The sequence below is a fragment of the Bos javanicus genome, chromosome 20 (genome assembly GCF_032452875.1).
Source record: "Bos javanicus breed banteng chromosome 20, ARS-OSU_banteng_1.0, whole genome shotgun sequence".
Classification (NCBI taxonomy): domain Eukaryota; kingdom Metazoa; phylum Chordata; class Mammalia; order Artiodactyla; family Bovidae; genus Bos; species Bos javanicus.
In genome coordinates this window covers 18,704,222-18,723,487 of record NC_083887.1, presented here as the reverse complement: position 1 = coordinate 18,723,487, position 19,266 = coordinate 18,704,222, and the positions used below count along the sequence as shown (strand labels likewise).

Below are 19,266 nucleotides of genomic sequence, written 5' to 3'. Positions count from 1 at the left end.
TGGAGGTGATGGAATTCCAGCTGAGCTATTTCAAATCCTAAAAGATGATGCTGTGAAACTCCTGCACTCGATATGCCAGCAAATTTGGTAAACTCAGCAGTGGCCACAGGACTGGAAAAGGTCAGTTTTCATTCCAATCCCAAAGAAGGACAATGTCAAAGAATGTTCAAACTACTGCACAGTTGCACTCATTTCACACACTAGCAAAGACATGCTCAAAATTCTCCAAGCTAGGCTTCAACAGTTTGTGAACCAAGAAATTTCAGATATTCAAGCTAGATTTAGAAAAGGTAGAGGAACCAGAGATCAAATTACCAACATCCACTAGATCATAGAAAAAGCAAGAGAATTCCAGAAAAACATCTACTTCTGCTTCATTGACTATGCTAAAGCCTTAGACTGTGTGGGTCACAAAAATACTATGGAAAATTCTTCAAGAAATGGGAATACCAGACCACCCGACCTGCCTCCTGAGAAACCTGTATGCAGGTCAGGAAGCAACAGTTAGAACCAGACATGAAACAACAGACTGTCTCCAAATTGGGAAAGGAGTACGTCAAGGCTGTATATTGTCACCCTGTTTATTTAACCTGTATGCAGAGTACATCATGCAAAATGCTGGATTAGATGAAGCACAAGCCAGAATCAAGATTGCTGGGGAAAATATCAATAACCTTAGATATGCAGATGACACCACCTTTATGGCAGAAAGTGAAGAGGAACTAAAGAGCCTCTTGATGAAAGTGAAAGACGAGAGTGAAAAAGTTGGCTTAAAGCTCAACATTCAAAACATGAAGAGCATGGCATCCAGTCCCATCACTTCATGGCAAATAGATGGGGAAACAATGGAAACAGTGACAGACTTCATTTTCTTGGGCTCCAAAATCTTCTGCAGATGGTGACTGAAGCCACGAAAGTAAAAGACGCTTGCTCCTTGGAAGAAAAGCTATGACAAACCCAAAGAGCATATTAAAAAGCAGAGACATTAGTTTGCTGCAAATGTCCATCTAGTCAAAGCTATGGTTTTTCCAGTCGTCATGTAAAGATGTGAAAGTTAGACCATAAAGAAGGCTGAGCGTCCAAGAATTGATGCTTTTGAACTGTGGTGTTGGAGAAGACTCTTGAGAGTCCTTTGAACTGCAAAGAGATCAAACCAGTCAATCCTAAAGAAATCAATCCTGAATATTCATTGGAAGGATTGATGCTGAAGCTGAAACTCCAATACTTTGGCCACCTGATGGGAATAGCTGACTCATCAGAAAAGACCCTGATGCTGGGAAAGATTGAAGGCAGGAGGAGAAGGGGACAACAGAGGATGAGATGGTTGGATGGCATCACTGACTCCATGGACATGAGTTTGAGCAAAGTCTGGGAGATGGTGAAGGACAGGAAAGCCTGGTACACTGCCATCCATGGGGTCACCAAGAGTGAGACAGGACTGAGTGACTGATCAAGAAATTAACCCCACCTACAGCTTCCCAACATCAAGGGGAAATGACTTTGCCTGTCCCCTAGAAAGTCACTGAAAGAAGTTTTAAGCCACTTCTTTAAATGGGGAGCACCAGCTTCCCAATTGTGTTTCCAAGTACAACTCTCATGGTTCCTTCTTCAATTTCACCTTAGAAGGATACTACAGGGAAGACTCTGAACTTCATATTCACAGAAAAGAATTGCCAACCTGAAACATATTTAACTGGGTACTTCCCCTAAGGTAGTTGCAACTATTGCTTTTATGGAGCCAGGTGAGGATTTCATAGAAGCTGATAAATGTTCTCAGGGACAAAAATCTGACTGTGAACTTCCTGGCCTCTGGTGGGTCTTGCCCAGATGCAAGCTCATATCACAGGAGTCAATGAATTTCACACCATTAGATGTGTTCCAATAAATCAAGGGCTTATATAAATCCCAGAACCTGCTTTTGTGGGGCTCAAGCTACAACCAACTTAAACCTCCACGGGGTGGATGTTTCACACATTGAAACAACTTCATAAAAATACCATGGGAGCTGGGCCATTGATGATTCCATGCTGCCTGATTTGCCAAGAGGGGAGAAAGTCTTTTCAAAGCTGAGAGTCTTTGAGCAATGCACATCTGTCCTCAGTACTTAGGGGGGATCAGTTCCATTTATTCTCCCCTTCAAGCTGTAAGATTTTTTAAAAAGACCCCATGGATAACCCACTGCAACTAGAAAGAACTGCTAATTGGATCAAGAAGTTGAAGGTATATGACATGTTTGCATTGAATTTCCCTTGAAATACTCTTGGATTTAGAAGATAAAGGCAGAGAGGACTTGGCAATGTGAATTTTTGCTGGCAACAGAAAATTTCAGCTCAACAATTGTTTCAGAATAATTATTTTTGCCAAACACAGCAAATATCTCTGGATGTACCCAAATCGAATATGGTAAGGGTAGTATTTCAAATTGCTTCCACTTTGTATGCTAAGTCACTTCAATCATGTCCAACTCTCTGTGACCTGATGGACTGAGGCCTGCCAGGCTCCTCCGTCCATTGGATTCTCCAGGCAAGAATACTGGAGTGGGTCGCTGTGCCCTCCTCCAGGGGATCTTCCTGACCCAGGGATAGAATCTGAATCTGTTACATCTAACCTGCTTTGGCAGGTGGATTCTTTACCACTAGCGCTACCTGGGAAGCCGTTTCCACTTTAGTCACTCACTAAATACTCAGATGGCCAAAGCAACCAATAAGCTCTTGTAGTAATAAATGGCTAGTCCATTTTTCTTTACCAATTTACCACAGATTCTGGTAGTGAAAAAAAGCTTCACAGTAAAATATTAATTTAACACTATTAGGAAACTAATTCATATGTTTAAAAAGAAAATTCATTAAATGTTTCCCTGAGAGGGTTATTATCTACAGATATGTCTGAATTTTCTAAATTTATGTATGTTTTCAACTAATATAATCTCTTATTTATTGCAGTTTTAGGAGCAAAATTGAATAAAAGATAAGATAATTTTCATCATCTAGATTTTTATTCTGTCATCTTTATATCAATTCAAATCTGGTATCCTCTAAACTTTCCTTGGCAAACTCAAGTAACCTCTAACTACAAATGAAGTAAATACTTCCAGTCACTAGTTACAAGGTCACAGTTCCTAAATTGTCTATTTACAAATGTTTAAGTTCTTTCTTTGAGGACGGAGCAGCAGCAAGGTCTTGACTTTGGCAGGGTGCATGAATATCCACGGATCTGGGGGATTCTATGATCTGCTTTGAGTCAAATATTTTGTCAAAAGCAAAACCAGTTCACCATACCAAGGAACTCCTGCTGAAAAGTATCAACTCTCTCACATTCTTATCCTCAGGGGGAACCCAAAACCCAGGGTTGACTCTTGAGCGTCCCATGCAAAGCAAGGACATCAAACCAGTCAATCTTAAAGGAAATTAACCCTGAACACTCTTTGGAAGGGCTGATGCTGAAGCTGAAGCTCCAGTACTTTGGCCACCAGATGCAAACAGCTTACTCTTTGGAAAAGACCCTGATACTGGGAAAGTTTGAAGGCAGAATAAGAGCGTGACAGAGGATGAGATGGTTGGATGGCATCATCGATTCAATGGACGTGAACTTGGGCAAACTCCAGGACATAGTGAAGGATAGGGGAGACTGGAGACGGTAAGGGGCAGGGAAGCCTAGCATGCTGTAGTCCACGGGGTCTCAGAGTCAGAGATGACTTGGTGACTGAACAACAAAATGCTCCCAAAATGATCCATAAGAACCCAGACATTTTTACAAATGGCTCAATCCCAAGACGTTTACTTGTGTTCCATTTCAAAGTACTAGTGCAGTAGGATTCTCCTAAACCAAATCCTGTTCAAGTAAAGAGACGATGGTGAGGTCCCAGCAAGTTCCCCAACCTTAGTTCTGAGAATAGCTGTACCAGTAGAAAGCAGACTGCCTTCATCAGCTGAATAACTTGTTGAAAGCCAATCAACCACAGACAGGTGATTATTCTAAGGTACTTTTAAAATGTAAGGTCTTTTTTAATTTGGGGAATCTTGGCTTCTTTTCTTTAAGACGGTCCATTCCACAACAATGGTTCATAATTAGATCTATTTATTTTGACAGTCCCTACCTCCTGATAAAAGGCCATCTGCAACATTTCAAATTAAGGATTTTTCCTACAAAGAACATTATCATTCACAACGTGAAATATTGAGGCTTGAAAGAGAAGTATAATCAAAGATCACAACATAAAATTCCATTATCACGGTGTCTGGTTTTGACTCTGCTTTCTCAATTTAAAGAGGAAGAACTAGAAGTAAATATAATAAGTACTGAGGTATAAAGGATGGGGGGTGGGGGGGTGGAACTGCTGAGTCAGACTGCAAACATCTCAAGAGCAAAGAGTGTGCCTTTTATTTTTCTTCATGTCTACAAAGCACAGTGAAAACTGAAAGTGAAGATTGCTCAGTCGTGTCCAACTCTTTGCGACCCCCTGGACTGTAGCCTGCCAGGCTCCTCTGTCCATGGAATTCTCCAGGCCAGAATACTGGAGTGGGTAACTGTTCACTTCTCCAGGGGATCTTCCCAACCCAGGGATCAAACCCAGGTCTCCTGCATTGCAGGCAGATTCTATACCATCTGAGCCACCAGGGAAGCCCAGAACACAGTACATGATCCATTTTGTGTCCTGTTCATATATGGTATCAAGATTAAGAAGGAAATAAAACACAAGCAAATGAAACCTTTTCACCTTCTGCTTCAGCATTCTTCTACTCTACTTGGCTGCCTCTTTCACAAGTTATTTGAGCCCCTTCCCAGTATCATACTCCCTGGGCTTGCTTATCACTACCACCATGACCACCATGTAGAGTCACACAGGTTGTCTCCTGCCCCAAGATCCACAGCTGAAAGGCGCAAGTGAGAGCTAAAACCTAGTCCACAGTTACGAAGAGAATCAGCTACTAGTCCCCACATGGGAAGGCCTTCTTTTTGTGGACTGCTTTGCAAATGACAGAGGCATCTCACCTCTGTCATTGTTGCTGGGGAAGTTACTCAATGCATTGGCTAAATCGAGTCAGGGAAAGTGGTCAGAGTTGCAATGACAGTGGTAAAAGTGGCTGCCAAATTTATGCACCTGATACCATCTGGACAGACCAACCCATTTCCATCACGTCCTAATCAGTTCATCTCCAGTCAGGTGGTGACTTTGGTTGCCATTTCCTGAATGGCTGGTATGTTTGCTGTTTAGAGCAGGAGGTGCCCAGCTCAGAGGATCAAACCTTGTCTGAGTTCTTGACAGAACTATTATACCAAAGAACCAGCTTCTAAAGGGTGCCCTGAAAGCCTACTCCGCATTGCAGAAACTCCCTCTATAACACCTCCCAGATCAAGTCAACCGACCTCACTTGAACACATCCCATGAGGGGGTATTTGTCCAAAAGCAATTTCACTTTCAGAGAAAGTGAAATTATATGAATTAATTTAACCCCCACACCAACACTGAGAGGGAAGGATTATCAGTGCCCTTTTATGGGTGAACAAAAGAACTCACTCAAGGCCACATTGCTGAATGAGGATTTGCACTTGGACCTGCCTGACTCTAGCACCCTGTTCATAATCATGAAGCACTACCTCTGAGTGTCTAACCATGTATCTATCTCCAAATTACAATGAGACATAGATACCAAAATGGAAATTTCAGGACACTAAAATTCCACGATTTGATTACTTACACTAATGAGGGAGGGTTCCCAGGTGGTGCCAGTGGTAAAGAACCCACCTGTCAATGCAGGTAGATGTAAAAGACACAAGTTCGATCCCTGGGTTGGGAAGATCCCCTGGAATAGGAAATGGCAACCCATTCCAGGATTCTTGCCTGAAGAATCCCAGGGATGGAGGAGCCTGGCGGGCTACCGTCCATGGGGTCGCACAGAGTCGGACAGGACTGAGCATACATGCACTCAATGAGGGAGGAAGAGGTGAAATTTATGCAATTATTATCTCACTTAAATAACTACTTTTCATTTCCTTCCATCTGATCCAGTCTAGGCCTATTTTATAGCTACACTCTCAGAAAGTAGGTTCATGCCTCCATTTCCAACTTCTAGGGGTGGGGATGTGAGAGCTCAAGGGATGAGGGTAGGTGTTGCTTACAGAACATCTGGGTGTTGCTTACAGAAACTTCAAGAAAGTCATAAAGTAAAATAATTTTAAATGTCAACTCTTTATCTTTTTCCTACTTGAAATATAGAATAATAAAAAATGTTTTAAAATAAAAAAGATGTCAGCAAAAGGGAAAATGAAAGGCTCAAAGGAATATGTGTGTGTGTGTGTTAGTGTGAGTGTGTGTGTATGTGTGTGTGTGCTCAATCATGTATGACCTGTTGGGACCCCATGGACTGTAGCTCGTCAGGCTCCTCTGTCTAGGGAATTTTCTACGTAAGAATACTGGAGTGGTTTGCCATTCCCTCCTACAGGGGATCCTTCCCATGCCTCTGGATAAAATGAGATGATGATGATGTGTGACTAAATACTGGCTTCCCAGCATCTGAGCCCCTGCCTACATTTGGTAAATTTCCTGCCCTCTAGGTCTCTCTGGGAAACAAAGCCACTTCAGTAAAGCAGTCAGAATAGCCAAATACTTGCTTTTCTAGCCCCTCTGGTAACTATGGCACAGGTGATGAGCTAGCCATGAGCAACAAGACACCCTGGAGCTTCAAATCATGGGCTTGGTGATTCGGCGAAAAGGGAGCCTTTGTTCCGCTGGCTGAGTGGGTAGCAGTCAGTTGCCAGACCAGCAGCGTCAACAGCTCTGAGCAGCAGCACCCAGGGCCAACACCAGCAGTGGGCACACAAGCCAGCACGTCGTGTTCAGCGAGGGCAGCAGCCATGGCTCACCAGGCTGCTGGTTCTGTGGTAAGACTTTGACTGTGAATCTGGCTTCTCAGTTCCCACCCATACTCTAAGTCTGGTGCCTGGTATGTCACAACAACTCTACCAGATGCCTGATATCTTTTAGGAAATTCCTTTTATCCCTAAGCCAGCCAAAGTCCATTTCAATTGCTTGCCTTGAAGATTCCTAAGGGATACATTATGTAATAGGACCTAAATATTTGTGCTAAATCAGAGCAATAGCATCAAGCCACATTAGGAGCTGCCACTGAATCCATCTCAGCATGTGAGCCTTATCCTACCTTTGGACCTGGAAAATCACAAGAATGAGCAGGCTCATATTTTTATCATTATTATTATTACATCAAGCAGGGACCACTTCCTCAGAATCTCACTCATTACAGAAGAATGCAGAATGGGAAAGCAGAACTAGATGAGAATATGGTTCAAAAGTCTTTTATTAGTTTCTCACTATTCTTAAATGTAAATTCTTATCAAACCCCGTGTATTTAATGACATATAAATTCCTTGTTGTAATATCCTAATGTAAAATGTACTCATTCATGGAACTAAAAGTGAGAGTTATGTAATATTGTGGGTAGAGGGGTGAAGACTATTGAATGCACAAATTTCTTCATGGCAACATCACAACACAGCATCTGGGACAAAGGCATTCTACGCTATTTTAAAATAGAACCAGTCTTTGTAAACAGGATAACTGCTATGGAGTTCACAGGGCTTTATTATACAAAAGCTGTACTTTAAATAGATGAAAATTACTTTAAAAACTATCATATGCAGTAAAACTGTCAAGAAAAGCAAGGACATGATAAACACAAATTTCCAAAAAAGTGGTTCTGAGGAGGAGAATGCAAAAGGGGAAGGGCTTATATTCCAGGAGTCAGTAGTGGATTCAGAGAGGCTTATTTCATTATTAAGCTTTAAGCTACATGATACAAACTCTTGAATGTGTGACATAGTTCATAATGAAAAATCTAAAAACACAAAGGACAAATCATGAGAAAACTAAAAAAGACCGGGTTTCAAGAACAACTTCCTTCAGTTTACTTAATTGTTGAAGCACCAAACTCTTAATAATAGAGCCCCTGGAGCAAGCACACAGGCCTTCCCTTAAGATGAAAAACAGAGGCTACATGTTTTTTGCATCAAGACCACTGGGCAGCTAGAGGCCTGTGTTGATAATCAGTTGCAGGGGAAGGTACTGCTCAGCATCGATCAAGGGCAATGCAGGGTTCTCAGTAGCCTCTCCCTCCCCAGCCTAGGGATCCATATGCTAAACGTGAGCACTGGCTAATTCTTCCTCTTAACAGGCATTTCCTGGGAAACTCCAACCCTGCAGAGACCCCACCAGGCTGCCCAGCCTCCAGGAAGGTGCCGCTTGTTACAGACCCTGTTTGTAGTGTCTGCCTCAATCAGCAGACACGTCTGGCTCAATAAACTGACATACTCTGCCCTCACCCCAGCCACACCTTATAAGAAACCCAGAGAACTGCCAGAGTTTTCGTTAACCTTTCAAAACACTAGAAATGAGTCTCAATAAAATCTAAACATGAGTTCTCAGAGTGGTAGGGGAAAGCACAAAACTCTAACTCCTCATCAACCAAGTATAAAAAAAAAAAAAAAAAAGGAAAAAAGCTTACACTGGAACCCAGACAGCTGGAAAATACAACTACATAATGACTTCAGATCCTTAGTGAACGCTGAGGAGGCCACAGTGGTAACTGTTCTTTTGTACCACAAAAGCCTGGAAATAGCAATAATGTGAGAACAATAATTTCATCCATGATACCCATAGGCAAAGAACACTAAACTCTAACAAGCAAGTAATATCTACAGAACACCCTGGAGGTTGTGTGCCAAACTTGGGGGAAAAAGTATAGATTTGATTGTCTGGAGATCTTATGGTCAAATCTCAGTTCTACAACTTTCCCCTGAGTCTCTTTCTCACTAGTGTCATAAAGGCAATAATCTCCACCGCATGGAGCTGCTATGAGGTTTACATGAGACAACGTATGGAAACATCCACTGTGGGGCCTGGCACGTGCAAGGTACTCAAAAACGGATCACTCCACTCCTGCTCCCTGGAACACCTACAGCCACAAAGCGCTGCTTCATCCTTAACTACCACGGGCCAAGCCAGTCTCTCCAGGCCCAGAGCTTCCTGGCAGTCTATGGCTGCAACCCTGTTGACAGTCATGCCTTGGGTCCTGCAGCAATTCTCCATAATATAATACACAAGCCCTCGTGGCATAAGAGTACCCAGGGCTGATGATCACAGTTAGAGGAGTAAATGGGCTTCACTCCAGGCCCACAGGGTGGGTGATATTTTGTTGATATTCTACATCTAGTCAAACTCCTAAGTGGTATTTACAAATCAGATTGAACTCAGACAAAGTTATCATCTTAAAACTATCACTGTTAATCCCTCTTCACCTTCTTGGTGTATCCCTAGTGCCCTCATAAGCAGGCACTCCATGACCATATTTGATAACTGCTCCCTGTTCCTTCCCTGATAGCTCAGTTGGTAAAGAATATGCCTGCAATGCAGGAGACCCTGGTTTGATTCCTGAGTCAGGAAGATGTGCTGGACAAGGGATAGGCTACCCACTCCAGTATTCTTGGGCTTCCCTGGGGACTCAGCTGGTAAAGAATCCACCTGCAATGTAGGAGACCTGGGTTCAATCCCTGGGTTGGGAAGATCCCCTGGAGAAGGAAAAGGCTACCCACTCCAGTATTCTGGCCTGGAGAATTCCATGGACTGTAGAGTCCATGGGGTCACAAAGAGTCGGACACGACTGAATGACTTTCACTTTCCCTGTTCCCTGTCCTTCTGGCGCTATCCCTGTGGTGCCACCCTCCGAGACCCACCAACCCAGAACTCTGCTCATGCCTCACCACAAAAACTTACCAGCTTATTGTCACACTTATAGAATTACAAATCAAACCATTGACAGGAAATCTACTCTCCATTTAATCAATAAGAAACCATGGCCCTGAGGCCCAGGGATGTGATGCCAGATGCTAGGTAACACTGGTGCCAGGTTTGGAGGCCAGACCCTCTGACTCCCAGGCCAGAGCTCTTTCGAATACACAGCACTGCCTTAGATGGAAGCCTCTAACCAAGGCACACCACAACTTAATGGACACCGGCTCTGAAGTGACCATTGCTTTTAACAGAGACTGTTAGACAAATGGGAAACGTGCTAAGTCGCTTCAGTCATGTCCAACTCTTTGCAACTCCATGACCTGTAGCCCGCCAGGCTCCTCTGTCCATGGGCTTCTCCAGGCAAGAATACTGGAGTGGGTTGCCATGCCCTTCTCCAGGGGATCATCGCAACACAGATATTGAATTCATGTCTCCTTCAGCTACCTGCACTGCAGGCGGGTTCTTTATCGCTGAGCCACCAGGGAAGCCTAAATAGGATGAGTAATAAATGGGATGAGCTTAAACTTCAAGACAGCTGCCAAGGCCAGTGGGAAGATATTTGGGGTTAAATAAAATGACTCCCTCAAGTCATTCCACTTAGATGACCACCTATCCTTCCAGGAAGTGTTCTGCAGATGAAGGAAAATGGGGCCTCTGTTTCCCATCCATCTATCTATTCCATGAACTGTTGCTGAATGTTGAATGTGTACACAGTGTATTGTTATAGGGATTGAAAAGATGACTCCTGCCCCCTTTATTCACACTCTGTGTGCCAAGTATTACATTAAGCCTGGCATTCTCTGATTCAACCTTCACAATAATCATATGAAATAGATGTCTGTATCCCCCATGTTGCAGACAGGTAAACTAGAGAGAATAGAAGTTTAGTAAGCACCTGAGTCCCAAGTTTAGTAAGTGGTGAGAGTGGGACTAGAATCCAGTCTGCCCTCCCCCACAGCCTGTGCCTTCATCCGCTTCCTAGTGCCCTCTCCCCACAGGTTCATGGGTGACCTTGGTTGGTTTAGGGGAATATCAGGAAACTCAAATAAGAAAAAGCACATGAAGCAGTGAGCACAGTACTTGGCTGACAGTAAATGTTTTATCTTTTTCAAGGTGGATGAGACAAACCATTTCATAAAACTTTTATTTAGCTTGGAACTCAAAGACACTTAGGTTTGCAATGACAATATTAATATATAAATGGCAGAGAATTTTGCTGTGACCTGGTCATTCTGTTTAATCTGTCTGCAATTTCACATGGATATTAAAAAAAAAAAATTCTAGAGATTTTCTGGTTCCTACAGTCTGAACAGCAATATTTTGTGTGCAAATACCCCCTGTCATTCCATTCTCTTTTTTCTGTCTACATACTTATTTATGTGAAGACAGGGCCACTTTCATTCCTCACTTAAATAGTCCACAGGGAGTGGGTGGAGTTCAAAGAAAGCCTGTTGAGTCCCTGGCTGAGAGTTATGAATGTTGAGTAATGATCCTTTTACTGGGAACAATGAGTTTGTTAACTTGAGCGTAATTAAAATTAGAGGACTTCCCCTGGGCTTGCATTACCTCTCCCTGAGTGACAATCAAAACTCTCTGATGGCAGGTCGCTGAATGCAATTTCAGGGGCATGGGGCTTCTAGCGGAGCTTTCTGCTCCAGAACCAACAGAACCTTCTGTGATGACAGAAATATTCTTTCTGTGTCTACTCAGCCAAGTACAGCAGCCACTCGCCACCCACGGCTACTAAGCACTTGAAATGGGGTTGAGTGGCTGAGGAACTGGATTTTTAAATTTAGTTCATTTTAAGTACTGTACAAAGCCACATGCAGCTGGTGGCAACCATGTAAGACAATACAGTTCTAGAGGAACTGATGGCAGGAAAGTTGATCTATGGAGGACAGAGCAAGGCTCGGTCACTTTATGTTTTCGTTTCTTGACAGATCTTTAACTACCCAGAAGCATGACCACAAGAGGGCCTGGATCATGCTGGAAAGAGACCAGGTTGTCTATAATGTTCCTCTTCTCTCCAATTCTGGGATTTCTTCAGGTAGGACCTGGACCACCATCGGAACAAGAGAAAGTAAAGGGACTTTGGAACCTCTGAATCATCTTTTTACAAAGGAGGAAACTAGAGGTCAAAGAGGAAGCCCTCTTTCCCAGGTCACATGATGGAAGAACAGTAAGTCTCCTGACACAAAGTTCATGCTCTTTCAAGTAAACTTAGCTAACCAGTTATGACCAACCTAGATAGCATATTCAAAAGCAGAGACATTACTTTTCCAACAAAGGTCCGTCTAGTCAAAGCTATGGTTTTTCCAGTAGTCATGTATGGATATGAGAGTTGGACTGTGAAGAAGGCTGAGCGCTGAAGAATTGATGCTTTTGAACTGTGGTGTTGGAGAAGACTCTTGAGAGTCCCCTGGACTGCAAGGAGATCCAACCAGTCCATTGTGAAGGAGATCAGCCCTGGGATTTCTTTGGAAGGAATGATGCTAAAGCTGAAACTCCAGTACTTTGGCCACCTCATGCAAAGAGTTGACTCATTGGAAAAGACTCTGATGCTGGGAGGGATTGGGGGCAGGAGGAGAAGGGGACAACAGAGGACTAGATGGCTGGATGGCATCACTGACTCGATGGACGTGAGTCTGGGTGAACTCCGGGAGTTGGTGATGGACAGGGAGGCCTGGCATGCTGTGATTCATGGGGTCACAAAGAGTCGGACACAACTGAGCAACTGACCTGAACTGAACTGACTGAAGAATATTTAACTTGATTGTCCAACTGTCCCAAAAAAAGGAAGAAATAGCCTTTTTAACCTCTGGCTTAACCTGTCTTCTCCCCATCCTCATCTCTAGAACATCCTCACCAGTTAGTGATTATTATTCTCAACATAGAGGTTACAGATTACTGATTAAGTACCTAGCTCAAGAAACAGGTAGTACAATATGAATTCAAAAGCAAATTGGGCTTTAAAGCCTAGGCGCTTTCCACCACATCCCACTTTCTTCTCACAGCACCAGCTCCACCTATTGAGGTTCCTTATTCTTTCCAACAGATGGGCTTGAAGTGGCTCTTCATGCAATAGATCATCTTGCACATTTTACTTTCTTTTCTATAATTTCATTGTTAACAAATGACCAAAAAATGCAATTACCATCAGTGAGGAAAAGAATCAAGATATTTCTTCCTGAATCAAAATACCAACAAAATGAAATTTAATATTGGTGCCAAAATAATTGGTAAGCATCCCCATCCAAATTTACTCCATTCCTAGGGCTTCCCTGGTGGTCCAGTGGTTAAGAATTCACCTGCCAATGCAGGTGACATGGGTTCAATCCCTGGTCCAGGAAGATCTCACAGGCTGTGGAGCAACTGAGCCCATGAGCCCTAGAGCCCATGCTCTACAATGAGAAGCCACCACAAGAGAAGCCTGCATATCGCAACTACAGACAGTCCCTGCTCGCCACAACTGGAGAAAGCCCGCACACAGCAATGAAACCCAGCACAGGCATAAGTAAAATAAATTAATAAACTAAAGAAACAAATCAATCAAATAAATAAACACATTTACCCCATTCCTACCACCTGTCAACAGTGGGTCCGAAGTGTCTATGTATGTATCTTCCTTTTAAAATGTCCATGTCTAAACGTTTCAAGTACAGGACTCTTACGTGGAAAATTAATTTTAAAACTAAAAGGAAAAAGAAGAGGGACTGGACACAATGAAGGTGCTATCCCATGCTCCTTCAACTGTTTTCTCTATCTAAAACAAAAACTCTCGATGTGCTATTTATATCAGTCATAACTCTTCTCTGTTTGAGATGCCACATCTCCAGTGATTAATGGGTATAGTCTAGGATTCTAATACTGTCTACCCTGATCGTAAATTGATACATAGTCTGCCGCAAATTCCATTTGAGCTCATGATTTTCCTGTAAATGCACCCCAACATAGCTGCCACATTCCTAAATTCTGGGCAAAATTGATGACTGTGCTCCACTATTTGATTATTGTGTAGGAGCTTAATGTAAAATCCCCAAATAGCGATAATGTGATTGCAGTTCTTTACTTTATTCCTGGCTGCTTAGTACTCTCAGCTTTACTTTGGCAGGCTGTTTGATGAAGATTAATCTCATTTTCTTTCTATCTGCTGTGTTAATAAAAATAAGCATTCTTGGGAAATAGGACTACGTGGCACAATTAGCTAATACCCATTCCTTCTACTTCTCATAAATTATGTTGAAATGAATGGCAGTAAAAGTGAGTTCAGAGATTTCAATCTGCTTCCCAGTGGCTGGTTTAAAAAAAGTACCCTAAACTCAGCCTGCTAAGGCCTTCTCACTCTAAGAACCAAGAGCAGTGGGCAAAATGAGATGCCAGCTGGAAGTGGAAGTAAGGAATGAAAAAGGCCTGGGGGAGAGATGTGATGGAAAGAGAGGAGGCTAAGCAGTATGGGCTAGAGTGGAGAAGGAGAGTCAGTGTTTGGGAAGGATCTCATGAGCAGCTGCTCCCTCCGTGGCAAGGGCTTGTATAATATGTACGAGTTCCTCCACCTGCTTTATCACAACCGCCAAGATTTCAAGCAATTGTCATCCAGTTCACAGCCCCTGAGCACGTCAGAGTTAATGAAGGAAATTTTCCTCTTGGAAGATCCTCAAAAAGAACTCTAACTAAACCCAAGAGGCCATCAAAGACCAGAGTGTGTGCACAGCAAACATAACTCGGATCCAGAGCACAGTCACAGGCCTATCTTCTCATCCCAAGTACAAAATCCTGATTATTCGTGCGTGTATGTGTTAACCGCTCAGTTGTGTCTGAATCTTTGCAACCCCATGGACTGTAGCCCACCAGGCTCCTTTGTCCACAGGATTCTCCAGGCAAGAATACTGGAGTGGACTGCCATACCCTTTTCCAGAGGATCTTCCCAACCCAGGGATCAAACCCTGGTCTCCTGCACTGCAGGCAGATTCTTTACCATTTGAGCTACGGGGAAGTCCTGTATTCTTGGAGTAGCTTCAAACGTGGTTCCAAAATTTTTAGATACCCTTCCCATCAATAAGTGGGGTCTATGTCCCCTTCCCTTGAGTCTGGGTAGGCTTTGTGACTGTGCGACCAGAGAGGACAGGGAAGTGAGGCTGTGTGGTCTCTGTGGTCAGCCAGGAAAGGTCATGTGCCTCCTCTATGGGAATGCATGTATGTGAGGGCCTGAGTTCCAGGACGGTGCCTGACACCCCTGCCACCGCCAGGCTGTAGGAAACCCACACAGAGGGGTTCCATGGGGCCATTCTGGTCACCAGACATGCCAGCAAACCGTGGCCCTGGACCTTCAAGTCTTCACAGCTGAAACAGAGCCAACCTGGCCCCACTGTGCCCTGACTTCTTGGCCCGTAGCCTTCAGGTGGGTGTAAGAAAACGGTTATTTTCAGCAGCTAAGTTTTGAGGTAATTGGTTACACAGCAGCGGTCTCTGGAACAATCCTTCTGCTCCATTCCCACCTCTGATCTTTCTCTGTGGAGGCTTACATATTTAAATCCCTAAATGAGTCATTTCCCCTTGTTTGTGGAGGTCTTCCCTGTAGCTCAGAGAAGGCGATGGCACCCCACTCCAGTACTTTTGCCTGGAAAATCCCATGGACGGAGGAGCCTAGTGGGCTGCAGTCCACGGGGTCGCAAGAAGTTGGACACGACTGAGCGACTTCCCCAGCTCAGTCGGTAAAGAGTCTGCCTGCAATACAGAAGACCCAGGTTCAATCCCTGGGTTGGGAAGATCCCCTGGAGAAGAAAATGGCAACCCACTCCAGTATTCTTGCCATGGAGAATTCCATGGACAGAGGAGCCTGGTGGGCTACAGTCCATGGGGTCACAAAGAGTTGGACACAACTGAGTGACTAACACACACACTCCACTTGTTTGTACCCTAAAACTCTCTGTTTAAGTGAACATTTCTGCCTAAGAAATCAATGGCTAACAGAAACTCTGGACTCATCAGCTCACAATTTGACAGTCACCCTTCATCCAGAAAATAAATATGTGGCTTTCCTTTTAGCAATCATGTGATTTCTAGAACACTGCCTTCTCTTTGAAGCCTTCCCAGTTTAATCACACAGAAGATGAGGGCACGTAATTTCCTCTGTCACCCATCTCCCACTAACACCACATATAGCCTTGGGCATGCATGTATTGAGCAACTAAACATCTAAAAGATGTACAAGAAATATGAGTCATGCCATCTCCCTTCAAAAGATTTCTAATCTTGTTTGGAAGGCAGTGCTAACCACCCCCTCCTCTTACCAGGCTTATAAAGCAAAATAATAAAGATAGAGGGACCCACTGTCACAATGACATTCCACATTAAAAAATACAGAAATCTTATTTATCTTATTTCTGTATTTATAAGGCATGCTTCTTTCATGCACATCCACGTCACCAGTGTTAACAATAATAATGATTCCTTATATCTAAAATTGGTTACTATTCAATCACCTATTCACACATTCAATAACCATTTACTTCTCTCTTTGTATGGAACTTCCCTGGTGGCTGAAATGGTAAAGAAGCTGCCTGCAATGTGGGAGACCTGAGTTAAATCCCTAGGTTGGGAAGATCCCCTGGAGAAGGGAATGGCAACCCACTCTAGTATTCTTGCCTGGAGAATTCCTTGGACAGAGGAGCCTGGAGGGCTACAGTCCATGGGGTTTTAAAGTGCTGGGCATGACTGAGCAACTAACATTTCATACTTGTATGTGCCAGGCCCTCTGCTAAGCTCTGGCTGTAACCCAGAGTAAGAGATACAGTCCACGTCATTTCAAAGCTTACTTTCTAGTGAAGGAGACAGATAACAAATGTGTAAACATTTAAAAATATGACATATACAGGAAAGGAAATGAGGAGGAGGGTACAACAGACACTAAGTCGAAGTAGGACGCACTCTGGTGAGGGTGGCCAGGGAAGACCCAGGAAAACTAGCAACAGGTAGCAGTTGAGGTAGATCCTAAAGATAAGGAGATGCTGGGGAAAACGACAAGAACAGGGTTTTGAGCGAAGAAACAGCACTTACAAAAGCCCCAAGGAAAGAAAAATCACTGCATGGTCCAAGAACAGAAAGGCTTATGTCTCCAGAGAGATGGAGGAGAAAGCAGGAAGAGCTAAAAGCCGTAAGAGGTGGAGCTTGTGTGTCAGGCACTATGCCAAGTGTGTGGTCTCCAAAACTGTAAGTCATCCAAGGTAAAAGCAATGTAAATAGCAACTACTGTGCTAATAGTTACTTAATCATCATCATGATCAGAATAAAGTTTATATTGACTACGTGCTTACTCTGGATTAATATTTTGGAAAATATTGCTGTGTTCTTCTCTTGCCTTTCAAATAAAAAGTATCCTTAGGACAGAAAGAGGGCTTTCCAGGTGGCTCAGTGATAAAAGAATCCACTTGCCAATGCAGGAGACACAGGAGACGCGGGTTTGATCCCTGGGAATGGAAGATCCCCTGGAGTAGGAAATGCCAACCCACTCCAGTATTCTTGCCTGAAAAATTCCATGGACAGAGGAGACTGGTGAGCTACAGTCCATGGGGTCGCGGAGAGTCAGACATGACTGAGCGTGAGCATGAGACAGAAAGAAGGAGAATCTGGCAGTCAAAGCAGGTCTTATGCAAGGCTTACTAGTACATTGTCTTGAGAAAGAATTTGTAAATGTCTGTATCACCTTCCACATAGAAAGACTTGAAGAATTCTCCCCACAGTGAAGAAAACATGTGACACAGGAGAGAGTGAGGAAATCCCAGCCTCATCCTCATCCCAGGGGATTTGAGAGGAGGAAAAGCAGCGGAAGGAGTGAAGTGGCTGGAATGTGTTATGTAGATCTGGGAAAGTCAGAGGAATGGGGGTTCTAACCCTGTTCCTGCTTGGGGCTCTAGAAAAACATCACCTGTCAGGTTGCCCCATTCCAAAGTCCATGTGGAAGCAGTTAGGCAGGGAGACAGCTTGGAGTGTAGTTTTTCTGAGCATGAGTCTGGGTCAGGAAGATCCTCTGGAGAAGGAAATGGCTACCCTCTCCAGTATTCTTGCCTGGAGAAATCCATGGACAGAGGAACCTGGCAGAATACAGTCCATGGGGTCACAAAGAGTCAGATATGACTGAGTGACTGAACTGAACTGACTGAATTTCATTATCATCAACATTAGCATCATTATTGCAGTTATTATATAAAACCAAAAAGTCACAACATAGGAAAGTGATACTTACATAAAATGAAATTCAGTGGAGACATTCATTTCATACCAAAAGCAAGGAATTTCAAATTTTAACATTATTTCTGAAAATTTTAGTTCAGTTCAAACCACTTAGTTCAGAAAGAGTAAAATGATGATATTAAAGATCAGCAGCAAATCAAGGAATTAAAAATCAGACCTAAATGAAGAAAAACATGACTGAAATTAATTAGAAAGTTTTCTCCCCCCTGCAAGAGCGGTAAGTGATTACCTAGACATTTTCCACCTTTCCTATAGAAAAGTCTCTACAAAGATATCATTCAGTCAACCACCAGGAGGAAGTTGGTTCATGTAACCATGTAACACTGGTTACATGCAATCAGTAAGCATATAACTCTGTCCATATTCACTGTCTGCTTAAAGATTCTGTGAGGCAAATTATACCAGAATTAACTGGCTGACAATGAAACAGAAACTAACTATCTATTTCTTTTTAGCTGAGTATTTTTACTCCAGTGAAGGAGCCAGGGTAAGCCCTGGCTTGCTTCTGTTTCTTTTGTCTTCCTTGAGGTTTTCACCTGCTTGGCTAGATCCACTTGCACAATTGGTAAGATACCAACAGGCCTCCCAATAACACTGCTGCTGCTAAGTCTCTTCAGTCGTGTCCAACTCTGTGCAACCCCATAGACAGCAGGCTACGAGGCTCCCCTGTCCCTGGGATTCTCCAGGCAAAAACACTGGAGTGGGTTGCCATTTCCTTCTCCAGTGCATGAAAGTGAAAAGTGAAAGTGAAGTCGCTCAGTCATGTCCGACTCTTAGGGACCCCATGGACTGCAGCCCACCAGGCTCCTCCGTCCATGGGATTTTCCAGGCAAGAGTACTGGAGTGGGGTGCCATCGCCTTCTCCGCCCAATAACACTAGAAAAGTGATATCTCCTATTTCCACCTTACAAGTGGAGCAACGAAAACACAAAGACCTTAGGAGGAATGCAGCCATGAAAGACTCACCTCAATCAATTTTGTTGCTCATCTTTACCTCAAAATGCATCTCCTTTATAAACCTATTGGTACACAGCTGGAAAGTACAGTCCAGAAGAGATGGAAAATCAGCCAAGGCCTTTCCGGAGAGCCTTACTCCATCTGGATACATTTGGGTGGTCTCAAACATTTTCATGCAGTGCCTGTGTTTCACCTCATCTCATTTTTGTCCTTTTTTCTGCATTTCTGCATCACTGTCTAGGATGACAAGTGAT

At 43.4% G+C, this 19,266-nt stretch overlaps 1 protein-coding gene across 6 annotated transcripts in view; it reads right to left on the bottom strand.

Moving 5' to 3' along the window:
- Positions 1–19,266, bottom strand: part of PDE4D (phosphodiesterase 4D) — a 1,603,025-nt gene that overhangs the window by 1,484,906 nt on the left and 98,853 nt on the right. The window lies entirely within an intron of this gene.